A 14,012-nucleotide genomic window follows, 5' to 3' on the forward strand; every position below is an offset into this window, starting at 1 on the left:
GCTTGAAAAGCTGCCACACTTGGTCGTATTCGTATTCTGAACTCATGATTTTTAATGCTAAAAATTCAAATTTTGTTTTAAATTTTGTTTTTTAAAGGAAGTAACTAACCGGTACTCACAGTCAACGATACGTCGATTCAAAACTTAAAAATAAGTAATATTTTGACCACAAAATATTTTATTATACGGTGTATAATTTATACTTAATCAGGTACCACAAAATGAAATGCACCCGCTCACTACAAAAAATAAATGTACAAACGTCGTCTGTGCAGTCTGCGATCAAATTGAAATTGCTTGACTATTTTCAAAGCATTTCTAATTGCTTAACTGCTGCTACATATAAGAAACACATAAAACTAAACTTCATTAGCTTGATGTAACAGTGCTTTCCATCGACATAGCATAGCAACGCATCTAGCATTTACTCTGTAGTCACCCTAAAACAAAAAAAAAAAAACAAACAAACAAACAAATGGAACAGTTATACTGTTGTGGCTTTTCGCATAGCAATTGAAACTAGTCGTTACAGTTTGGTGTTTCCAGGTATTAATCATATGTATGTGTATTCTTTTACTTTTGAAAGAATTGTTTTTTCTCTTAATATTTGACAACAAAAATTTAAAAAGAAAATGGATTTCTCGAGAAATCTTGAAACATTCTCGAGATTCGGGATTTCCCGAAATGCTAAAAATTTCAATTCTCGAAATTCGGGATGGAAAAATATCGAGAATTTCTCGAGAATTCCGGTCGGGAAATTCCCGAGACCCAACTCTAGGTAACAGCTGGTAGTAGCAGAGGAAGAGGGCGGCCTCCTCTGCGTTGGAAAGATCAGGTGGAGAAGGACTTGGCTTCACTTGGTGTGTGAAGAAACGACTTTTTTAACTCGGTAAAATCGCGTAAGCGGTTATCGCGCCAATTAAGAAAAAGAAGAGTTTTTTCAAAGCACAAAACCGTCGGTTCCCTCTAACAATTTAACATAAAATATATAAAATTATATAATTTTTTGGTAATTTTTGACAAAAAGGTTTATTTTTATTTAAATCCGTTGATAAAAGTTCTTAACATTTTTGTGCAGACCTATAATTTTTAGGATTTAAACTCAAACTTTTCCATCAATTGAGCTGATTTTTTTTTATATTTTTTTAAAACCCTATTTTAGCAAGAGAAAAACTCGATTTTGGTTGTATTTTCCAAGCAGACCAACTTATATAAATCTTAATATTTTTTTCGAAATATTTTGTTTGAATTCGTCAACATTGTATAGTTCCGGTAGAAAAACTGGAACCCCTTTTGGTGAAGCCCCATAATGCACATATCTTAGAGCCAGTTTGCTAAAAAATTATTGCGAGTAGAAATATTTGAATTTTTCTTAGTTTTATTCATGTACACTCGGATACTACCGAGAATATCTGTGATCTTAGCAGTTAACATTGGGTTATTGAAAAAAATTTAACTTTTGTTCAGAAAAGTGCCAATTGTGCCCAAGTCAGATAGACCCAGGGAATGAAATTTATGCCGGTATTCAGTAGGCAGTCTTTAGTCTTAAATAAAATCTTTCAGCGGTGAAGTCCCATTTTACCTAGTCTCTAGTTTAAATAAAAAATTCATATTTTGTCAGCGATCTTTTAGCAGGTCCCAAAAAGAAAAATATGGAGGAAGATATTATTGCATTTTATTTGATCTGAAATAAACGCGAAAATAAAGTGAGGTAATGGGTATTTAATAGAATGTTTAATGAAAATGAATAAAAAGAATTGTTTTGTTTATATTTAATTAAAAAAAGAAGTTTTGAATACTTGAAGAAGCACAGAATACCCATTTTTGTTCAAAGAAAATACTGTAAGAAGTTATTTTAGATTTCTCAAATTATTGTAGTTTATTTAAGAATTGAAACCGCTCAATAACTGCACTCGGAAAGCTAGAATTCTATTTGAATTTTGGGTTTGTTGAATATTCGCACATAGGAATATAAGTACATGCCACGAAATATTTCTGTCATTTTACTTTATTTCTTTTCATTTATTAAGTCTATGATTGCAAAACCTTACAAACTCGTAAATGCAATGCAATACTTACATTTATTAGAACAAAAACATTTTTAGTTGTTATAACAAAGGATATAGTATGCGCTATTGACCGGACCTATGTTATCATAAATGCTCCGGTATATTCAGCAGCATTTATGTGTCATGACGCCAAGAGATACGATAGTTAAGGGTCTTTATTACAGGGCACAACCGGACATATGACCCCCATTGTAATCATTGAGGACCTGATGTGCCTGTCGTACTTGGAGGAGGCAGATAGCAATGAGCACTTTCTCTGTGATTGTCCTGCCTTTGCTAGAGTATTGGGTTCCGATGTCATGAGAATGAGTAATATTCGTTCTCTAAAACTGGAGGATATTTACAGATTTGCCAAAGAATCTGGAAAATTCTCACAGGACTAACTATCCTATCTCTATCTCCATTCTTTCCTATCTCTTCCTCTGATACTTTTCTCCTTACCTCCTTGACTATCTACCCCCTTTCCAGAGCTCTAAATACAATGGGCTTTTTAACCTGAGTGTTTTAGGAGCCACAAAATGACCTGGTGCTCCTTGGCTCGACCTTTTTAAATTTCAATTTCAAAGGCTCTTTCAAAAGACTCGTATAGATATTGTTTTAAAATAAAGCATGCCAAGATTTAGATTCTTCCAGTTTCACTATTTTTATTCAAATTGTAAGAAATCACTCTGAGGTTTGTCATTGACTAACAAAGTGCGACCGCTATTATGCCTTTGACATTTTCTTGATCTAATGTACTCACATCTAAAAGTGCCATAGTAATACTGCCACAGTGGCAGAAAAGGCACTTTAAGAAAATTTGGGATTTTTCCACTTTTGCAATACTGTGCGTCGGTGTAATTGTTATCTAGGCCACACGCTTACTGAAAGGCGCACACCACAAGTTGCCACATCAGCTAAGGCTTAATCCACTAAGGTGATATGTGTCACATAAATAAATTAAAGCATAAATAACTTAAAGAATGCTACAATTTTTGACAAAATTATTACTATGTCCACCGAAAACAATAGCACCTTTCTAAAGCAAAATAAAATCATGTTCATTGTTGCCGGCAGTAGAGTTTTTCCAAAAAGCACCATTGACCATTTTTTGCTAGGCGTTTACTCTTTTTCTATATTAACAAAACAAGCTGCATCAATGCCTCCAGCATTGTACGGGTCCGCTTCATTAATTTTTTTTCCACCGTATTCCAATTTGCTGTTGATTTAAATTTTAAATTTTATGCCTACACTCGTACAACAATTTTTTCCGTGGCCGATAATATCGCGCTGTAACGAGTGCAAAGCAAACACATAAACAAACAAACATACCTGTACATAAATCATGCCTGCACATGTAGCCATTACTTCATTGCACCTACTCGTCGCGGCACTGGCCCCTTACAGCAACACGGCTTAATTGCAACACTTTAGTGGTGGTGCGGCAGCGATTGATTTAATTACTAATGTCGAACGTACAACGCGGATTCGTTCCCTTTAGGAAAATCAGCTACGGCCGAACTGATGGGATTTAGGTGTATTTGAAGCGATTGGAAATTCGTGTTCCTTTTCTTTTTCGTATAGACAACTGGTCAAATTTACGGTACTATATTGCGGAGAAAATAAAGTTTACTTTCCGCTAGATAGCTCAGAATTCGGCGATTGAGTTCACTGGCAGTCAGGTTCAGTTAGATGGAGATATCTCATTAGATAGAAATATCACGGGCGAGAAATTAGGACAACCTCTTCGAACATTCTGAACTCTTCTGATGAAACCGAGATATTTCTGAAAGAGGAATGAATATAAAATCTCTTATATTCACACATCATAAATTCGACGCCTCTACCTTCGAGAATCGAACATGTAATGTAAAAGAGCTCCACTAAGTAAGAGATTGTATATAAAATTCCATAAGCTATGCTTTCTTTTCAGAATGCCGAGCTTTCTCTTTCCTTTTAGCAGTTTGTTTGAAATACCTGAATAAATTTTCAGGAATTATGTTGCCCTCGCTATGATGCTGATAAACTTCAGAGTTCTCCCTGAAATTTTGGCTCTGGTATATGATATGACTAGCATTTAATAGTGTCTGGGTTCAAAATCCGCTGTGGACACGAAACACCAGTTGATAGAAAAGGCTTTTTCTAATAGCGGTCGCATTTCGGCATTTTCGAGGAATTATTGTTGATACATAAGTAAATATTTTTCCTGCAGGGTTGTTACCTAAGAGCTCATATACACACATAAGCACCTACATCTCTGTAACTGATACTGCAATAAAGGGAAAACGACGAATATCACAGCAAACAAACATTTACAAAAACAACACAACCCAAAGTGTGCTTGTGTCATATTGTTGTTTTCTTTCAGTTTCTTTTCTCAGTTTTTGTTTGTGCAGTTTTTACTGCCTGAAAGCAAATCAAGCATCAACAGACCATTAATCGAAGGCGCTTACTGAAAGTGCACTAGCGCGTATATATGTGGGTATGAACGTATGGATATGGATTCTGTTAAAAAAGCACCGAAATTGATCACTTAAAATGCTTTTTTAGAGAGTGCAGGCTTGATGCGGTGCCTGACAGAGAGAGTTCGCCAAGAAATGAAAAATTTATAAAAATAGATATTTTGGATTTTGCTCTACAATAACCCATCACCCAGAGAGGCTACCATTGTGAATGATCTTCTAACTAAAACCTGAACAAAATCATCAAACAACTAACGTATTTTCCTGATGTGGCTCTAGCTGACTTTCTATCTTTCTTAAACCCAAATTACCTCTTCCGTCAACAGAAAGCAGAAGAGAGAATATGCGTCGAGAACTGAAGTCGATTACCAAAAGTGGGCTGGTGTTGCATTGATGGAACGCAAAACCCTTCCTACTCACTAGTTCTGGGCACTTCAAATGCCTTCTTCCAAAAAGTTAAGGAGTCTGAATTGAATGCTTCGCCTATCGGATTAACTCATAGTCAATCGCTTCCTTCCACATTCGACTCACACTCTAGGGAGAGGATGCAAGTTTACCGAACGACCTGCAAACACTTCTTGTAAGTCAGTCTTTTTTACTTTATATTTCACCCAGTATTTGGACACGCAAGGTTGATATATTATCGGTTTCAAGCAAAAACATACCTCTACCATGAGACCTACAACATTTTTGAAAATTTTAAATTGAATTGAATTTTTATCTGAAGATCAACTCGAAGTCGAATTGACACGCGAGCTGTACAAAGCAGTGCACGAAACCGAATGTGACCTCATTTCAACGGCCAAACCGACATATTGGCCAACAGATGTCAATAAAATTCCGGACCTGATCCACTTTTTCATTGTAAAAAAACTGCCAATGAAATTCATTCAAATAGCTGAAGGTTCTGTTCTAAATTCTGATCTTTATTTTTAATCATCAGTGAATTGGGAACGAAAGTAACCCAGCGCTGTCATGTCCGACCGACTGTCGTAAATCCTTCAGTCATTAAGCAGAAGGGACTGCAGACAGCTGGTTGGACTGATAACGGGCCATTTTCTGTGGGCAAATCACATGGAAAAGGTAGGCATCTCACATAGTGTACTCTGCCCAGCTTGCAAAGAGGAGGATGAGACGGCGGACCACTTCCTGTGCGTCTTGGCAATACAAGATCTACTCAGATTTCTTCAGAGGTAGGGTAGGTAGATTTAAAGAAAATTAAATGGGAATGCGAGTATAGTACAATGGACTTAATTGCGTCTGAGTGCTGTACTTGCTAGTTGTTCCGACAAAAAAAAATCCTGCGCTCAATGATAAAAATACTGACTGAAAATCCCGTGCAAAACTTGTTCAAATTGTTCAACAAAATTACGTCTTAGTAGCAAAGACAAAGACAAAAGATCAATTAGCAGAAAAAGCTTTTATTAAAAAAAATTCAGAAAATCTTAGATGAGTATAACTAATTTCAAAAGGAAAACAAACAAAGGAAAATTACGCCGAAATTGGCATTAAACTTTTCAACTAGTGCCGAAATCAAACTTAACAAAGCACCAAAGGCAATGAATAGTGAAATAAATTTTATTAAAAAACAATCGATAAATCTATACATTTCAAACTTGAGACCTGATCAAAAAGGTGACCACTCACTTTGGAAGTATCCTAATTATTTGAAAAGACCAAACTGTCATGTTCTTCTAATCAAAAAAGACTATAATACATTGGAAACATATGAAAATTACAAGGTAATAGCTTTTGCAAAACCACTTGTCAAAAACATTCCAACCCAACGAATGTCAATGCGACAATTTGTATAATATTACTGTGGACGAAAAAAACCTCTCTTTCATTCATTCTTAAAAAATAACTCAAAAAAGAAATAAAACAACTAAAATATGAAAAACGTCCCATATTAGAGCTGAGCTATTAAAAAAGTTACCCTATATAGTTACCCTATAGAATCAAAAACATGTTCCAATTTGTCACATCCCTAAGACGTAAGGCTTTCAGATTTTTGGAAATTTGCAAAATAATGAATCGTTGTCAAGAAATAAGTTTGAGAAACGAATGAGCCAAGCCAAACAATTGAGCTATTGGAGAGTTGAGCCCGTAACCTGCAGACCTCATTCGAATCTGATGCAAAAATAGCCGTTTACTGGCGGGGCCACTAATAGATTGGCCATTGATTTTGAGGTCTTTCGAAGAATTGACATTTTTTGAGACTGTGTACCACGTCACGGTTCATCAATCGTTTTGAGACTTACTGAATGCCTGCCCGCAGTTTTTTGTGTAGCTCTAATGCGAGTATTTTTAGCTTCGGTTTTCACAATGAGAGGCGGTACGAAAAGCAGCATCAATTTTTATTTTTTCTAAAGAATCGAATAACTTCGTGTCAGCTGAGTTGAATTTCTGGGTAAGAGGAATAAAAGAACTAAGTTGAACATTAAAAGAGTATTTGTAATTTAATTTACTTACTTTCCCTCCTCCCTCTCAGTTGTTCGTTGAGAATTTTTATGCTGCGTTTGTTTTGCTAGTGATGAGCAACAGTTAACCAAAGTTTTGTTGACAGAATATGTAATGTTGCCAAGGTTGCCGGAATTTTCCCTTAGAATCTCATATAAAGTAACGCAATTATTGCAAGAATTGTTAAACTTCGAACCACTTGGTCATATGCACAAATTTTTCATGGACGACATGTTGGTGATGCCGAAATACTCGGTGTTCTAAGAAATAATGGCAGATGATGGAGACCGGAGAAGAATTGTCAAACTATATACACAAGTGCATTATATGAAAGTCTAACTTGTACAAATAAAGTGGCGCCAAATTAGTCAGCCTATCGGAAGATTTCTAATTTTTGCAAATGGAATCGTACGCTAATCATATCTAGCACTTGTGAAGAAGACAGGTGATGTGTACAAAACAGGCAAGCAAGGGAGCTGTAAATTCCAAAAAAAGAAAATCCATTCTCTAGTTCATAATAATTATTTTTATTTTAATGAGTGAATGAATGAGTTTAAATGAACAAAATTGACAATATTTAAAAGACATGCTCATTGACCCGAATTCGTGGAAGGGAAGCAAAGTGATGAAAAAGGTGCTTGCGAGGTCGGCATAAAAAATGTAAGATATATTTGTGCCTTAGAAAGGGTATCTAATATGCATAGAAATAAAATCATATGAAATAATATGAAGAAAACTCAATGTTATCAATATTAGAAGAAAGAATACAACAGAAATCTCATACTTTAATGAATTGAATATTTGAAAATATTTATGTTTAATTTTTCTAAAATGAAAATGTTTATAATTAATACCAAGCTCAAGTGAGGAAGTGTTGCATTTCATTTCACAATGAAGATCCGAAAGACCCAATTACTTTTTCAGGAAAGTATTGTGAACAAAATATTTTAGAAATCATTCCCTTTCGATGTTCAACATAATTATTTTTTTTTGCTCTATTTATTTTTTATTATTCAACAAAAAGTATAAATGTTCGAAAGGCTACTCTCAAGACCATGCAATAAATATACATATATTTTATCGACCAAACCACAGAACTTTTGTTACAGAATCCAAGTACGTGTGTATGCATATTTGTGTAGTTCTCGATTTTACTGCAAGTCCAATCATGCAGCCTCTGCATTCAGCTCGCCAAGCAACGTGCCACATCACAGCATTGATGTCGTCGTGGCAAAGTGAGGTAAAACCAAAATTGCTGTTGCTTTATGCACTTAATAAAATCAAAATACCACCAAAGTGAGGTGTTAATTTATTCAGTTTGTCGTCTTTGCCATCGCCTGCCATCACCTGAGTTCACTTTTGAAACAACATTGTCCAACAGGCATGTGCAGATTGCTTCAACAGCAATAATTGCAAATTTTAGATACTTTACTACCCTACCTGTATTGTTTGAGTGCCTTGTGTGGCAGTTATTGTGCATACTACTGGCATGCTTCGATGCAGAGTAGACGCTTGAAGAAAAGAGTTCACAAGATTGAGGTTTACAACGCCTAAATTATTCAGTTTGCCAATTAAGAGATAATTTTCTTAGCGATTTTTTACAATGTGCACACTTCATTTGTAGTTGCCGTTTGTAGAGTGTGGACTTAAGGGTCAAGCCCAACTCATCACATAACTCTGTCAATCTTAAGATACGTTTTCGACTTTTTACACCCTCATATGTTCCGGGATCATATGTGTACAAAGCTGATTCCCGGACCAGTGCAGGGTTTGCGGAACAGCATTTTCGGTCTTCTTCGCTCACGACAAAGTTGATGTACAACATACCTAGCAGCATCTACATAAGTCCCTAAAGCGTTCCTTGTCCGTTCGTATTTTATCTCGAACACTTGTGAAATATTGAAAATTTTTTCTTTGCTTCTGAGACACTTCAATTTTGAGCTATTTGAAGTAACAGCTGTTTTATGGCTTGATATGTGCCAACTGGTTGGTGTTCTGTGGCAAACTGTGCGCAAATATACTGGTCGCTCCAAGTGTTTTTATGTATTTAATTCTATATTTGTCAAGTTTATTTTTAAAAAGAAAGAAGTACAGTTACGACTCTGCTTATAAACCTTTTGTCAAGGTTTTGGCTTCAAGGGGAGCGGGACCTGCAGTTTAAGCCATCACCAAACACCAGCATTTTCAGTACAGAAATCTACCTGAAGTTTTGCCTTTGCTGGCCGTCGGCTAACCGCTATTAGAAAAACATTTTTCAGACATTTAGAGTTTCATGCCTACAGAATCCGAATAATACTCAGGTACATATAAGCCACTCCAGTGTAACGGATGTTGCCCATATGACTATTACTTTTATTTAAGAGTTGACGTAAATTTTTCTTAAAATTGGCTTAAGCGTCGATTATGAGTTAATGATTTCTACTTGCCGCTATCGTTGGCTGGTTTTCTAAGAGTATGTATTATCAAGGCCTATTTCCTTTTACGGATTTCAATATTGATAGGCAAGAAAATAAAATCGTTTTGTTTTTAACTCCATTTATTAAATACAAACTGTCATAAAATAACACTCAGTATTACACTTAATTACAATTTTTAAAAGGCGGAATGTGTAAAAACTCCTAGTAGATTTGCGTGAGACGTTAGTTTCATGCGATAGGTTTGACTTCCAAGGATTTAGATGGTTAGCAAGCCGGCTGTTAGATATATCTTATGCTGATGCTGCCAATTTTTCATGTAGCGATAGCACTTCAAGATCACGATGAGTTATATCTTTGCAGACAAACAATGACGTGTTGGAACCTTTGGATAATACAAAACTTTCCAAAATTGAATAAATTGCAAAGGTGTTAATTTTTCTCCAAATTTTGTAAATTTACTTACTATAATGCTATTATTATTATTGTACCATCAAAATCCTTACATTTCATATTTAATATAAATGCGGAAAAACAAATCCTCTCTCGCAGCCTCTCTCGCTAATGGCCCGGCCCACTATTTCGAATCTAATTATACCCCTGTGTTCTGGGACCAAAATAAGACATTGATGACATTGTGCGTTCCTGGTACATTCAGTTTCTCGATACACTCAAGGACCAGTGACGTCTTCATCTCACAGGATGATAGAACCTTGAGTGCCGCCCGACTGTCGTTCAGAATGGCAATTAGCTCATTCCGATATTTCATTCAGCTCTGCATATAGATAGATGGCATACATCTCCGCTGGGAAGATATTTGGAAAACTACGCATCGACAAAGAACACTTGGTTCTGGGGCTGCATATCCCAGCGCTTATGCCTTCTCGGATCTGCGAGCTATATGTTTGCCATTGCAGGGTGCACTCCTGGAGTTTCCTTTAAAATGCAGGTATGCATCAGGCACTCAAAAATAAAATTTGCCAAGAAATCGAAAACCAACGGCAGAAATCTGGCTGACGTAATGCAAACTGCCATAAAAAGAGTGGAAATTTTAATCAGCTCTGATGGTGTTCACCTAAAAGTTATAATTTTCGAAACAGGGCAAAATTATTGTTCCATATAAATTCATACATGCCTTTGAAGAAATAATCTAATAAAATATTTGGCATCTGACATTTTAAATCTTAAACAATACCAATTTTAGGTAACAAAAAAACTTTAATTTACTAAATGGAAAATATGTGTTTCTGACACATCCGAAAAGAATCTTTCTGTTTTCACCACAGTTGTTGTTAAATGTAAAATAGTCTATTTTATTTGATAGTTTGTTGATTTGTCTTCATGACCACATTCACTCAAGTGGCCAATTTAGGTTAATTCTCTTTTCTTTTTCATCTTTCATGTCTATGTGTACATCTCTATAAATGTATGTAAGTTGGTAAGGCTAAGAAGTTTTGCAGCAGCATTTGTGGCAGAGGAGTATGAAAATAAGAATGCAAGCTATATCGCCTAGTACTTGCAGTCATTGCCAATGCCGGAGTATTGCGACAGGAAGGTAGTGAAGGTGTCTGCAAACTGATTTATCGTTGTAATCAAATTGTAAGCTTTGAAATTACTTTGCAGCCTTTTTCACACCTAGTTTCGTCAAAGCGACGACATGGCCATTGTTGGCATTACAACGGCAGTTACTGAGGCGTTGCAAGTGGCAGTAGAAGGAAACCTCACTGCCACCACCATCAACAAAGCTTAAAGTGTGAAAATTGTACGGCTCACCTTGAATGGCAATGAGCACTGCAGCAATCTCTCATCCTAACCATTTTCATTGGACAGAGCTTTAGTTTTAGAGCAATTGCTGCATGCTTGATAGCGGTTGCACTTTAACATTTTTTGCGTCTGCACTTCGTGCTTTGCGGTCTAGGATATGTTTTGCTTGCTGTTTTATTGGTCATTTTCTTGTTGTTGCGATCAAATTGCCACTGATCATATTACTAGACATTCCAGCGCGCGAAAAGTGTCTTAATTACGCCATTCGTTTACGCGGCTAATTTACTGCCTGCATAGAATCTTGGCATGCACCGGCGCCTGCTGCTGAAGCAAAATATAGATTTATGTATATGCATCGTAACTTTTGTATAGAAATACCTGTTCGTTTTATTTATAATTTTTTTCGTTGTTATTGCATTGTTAATGCTTGCTTGGCCTAATAACTTGCCAGTTTTGAGTAATTGGTGGGCGCGTCAGTTCACCTATAAATCTTGTGCGCATTTTTCTTTATTATTTCAATCTTTTTTTTTCTATGTAAACTAGTTGTATTCACAAATCAATTCATTGAAATAAATAATCGACATGTGCTTCGTTGGTTTCGTTTTAAATTGCAGCAGATACTGGACGTGAAGACGCTCAGTTCGAAAGTAGTGGTTTTTATATTTTACATACGCCAGTATTGTTAGTTTGCTGCTTATTGTTGTTGCCAGTGCTGTAATTCATGGATGTGAACTCCATTCCAATCTCCAAATGTATAAGTACAAAAAAATGTTGGGACCCATTTCAAACATAATTTTCTTTAGCCTCTTTTTGAGTTATTAATATAAAAATTAACCACATCATACAGCTAGAGCAATTCTCAAATTAACAGGAAGCTAATATCTAGTAATGCTTGTATATCAGCAGATATTGTGAGAGAAAAAATGTTTGAGTCTTAGCACAATATGATCAGGATAGTTAAGGAGAAGGTGTTTAGATGATTCTTTTAGACAGCTCCCGCAAAAAAAAGGTTCGAAGTAATGCCTAGTCTTACAGCAAGCATACTTCTCAGACAATGTCCACTAAGGGCACCCACATAATTCGAGAGCTGAAAGGCTTTCGTAACGTTAAGTTAACTTGTACTTGACCAGCACTAGTTGAGTTCATCTTTCATCTCTCCAGGAGCAGACCAAGTTGAACAAAACTCTCTCATTTTGCAGGGAAACTTCCTCATGAGCCCCCTTTATGACTAGCTTATCCGTCAGCAGTTTTTGGAATATCTCTTTGACCAGGCAAGCGAATGAGTTTAATATCCAAATGGGTCTAGGATCCAGACATTCCGTGACCAGTTTCGAGCGCACCGTTATTGAGCCGAGGCCTCAGTTGCCGCTTGGCTTAGTAGATACATTAAATTTAGAGTATAATTTAGATAGTAAAGAGTACGAGTATACACTCATCAACACATCATTGAGCTTACCAAACTCAACCTTGAATATACGTATTTAATTGAGGGGACTTTTCGCCATCGACTAGAAACACTATTGGTGTACTCGACACGAGTAAAGGCAAACCTTTTGGTCGGACAATTGAGTTACTACCAGAAATGTCCGATAAATATTACATCATCTTCTTGGATGCTCTTCATATGAATCTATGATTCCAGCTTTGTATAAATATTTGGAAATAAAATAGCCTTCAACGAGTATAGCAACTTGGAATCATTTGATCACTTCAAAGAAACATTTGACGACCGTCGATATAAATTTAAACGAGTTTATCAGCCGTTTTGCAACCGTCCTCAGAACACACCACAGGCTAAGGAACAGTCGAAATAATGGAAATCTCATCGTGAATCGAAATTGAATAAAGCCGAGGAAGATCTTTCCATAAAAGTTTTTGGATCCATTCTACGCGACTTGAAATAAGAACGATACTATTTTGTTACGAGTATTTTTTTTGCACCAGTACAACGCACTGGCGCACAAACTTTTACGAGTGATGTTACTGTGGTTTGCTTAATTAGTTAAGTTGCTAGACTTGTAATGAAGTTCTTGAATTAACACTTGTAAAAGACTTCAAAAAAAGAAAAAAAAATATGTAACATATTTTAAAATTTTTGAATTTTGAATTTGAATTTTTAGAATTCATTGGACTTTATAAAATATAGGCGAAATGTGATGCTGGAAAGTGTTTCTTCACAGATTTAAATGCGTATTATTCATTGGAAAAGATAGAGAGTACGATAGTCTTGGAGATAAATTAGTGATCTACTTTTTCCCGTTATCGTACACTGTTTTCATCTGAGAAGACTTCTACTAAAACTATTCGAGAAATATTTTTTTAGAATAAAAACTTAAAATTTTTCTGGTTTTTAAAAATAAGGGTCAAAATAGCTCACAGAAGTACGACATATTGGGTTGAAATACTCCACAAAAATATGCCCCATGAAATTTTATTATGAAGACGATATTAATAACGAATTATACACACGATTTTCAAAGAATTTTCATCAGCTTTAGAAGAAAATAAGGAAAACTTCAATATACTGTAAAAAAATTATGACGCTTAGGAACAATATTCCATAGCTCTTCTTTTTTCATAATACTTGTATCGCATTCATGCCTCTTTTGGCTGCTGTACAGTGTAGTTAATAAAATTTACCTTTTTTGTTTTAATTTGTACCCTTTCACATTTTAATACAACTTCTATGTGGTCACAGTTAGAATACCGCACTATTTGCTTTTTGCTTTTCCTACTATGGATTTTCTATTACTTTACTTTCCAAATATTTACCACATTTCCACAACAATTACAACTAATTAATTATGTCAATATCAGCGTCAATTTAATATATCGATAAGAAGCATCCGCTATAAGAGCCTGCA

Source organism: Anastrepha obliqua, chromosome 1, assembly GCF_027943255.1.
Source record: "Anastrepha obliqua isolate idAnaObli1 chromosome 1, idAnaObli1_1.0, whole genome shotgun sequence".
Lineage (NCBI taxonomy): Eukaryota > Metazoa > Arthropoda > Insecta > Diptera > Tephritidae > Anastrepha > Anastrepha obliqua.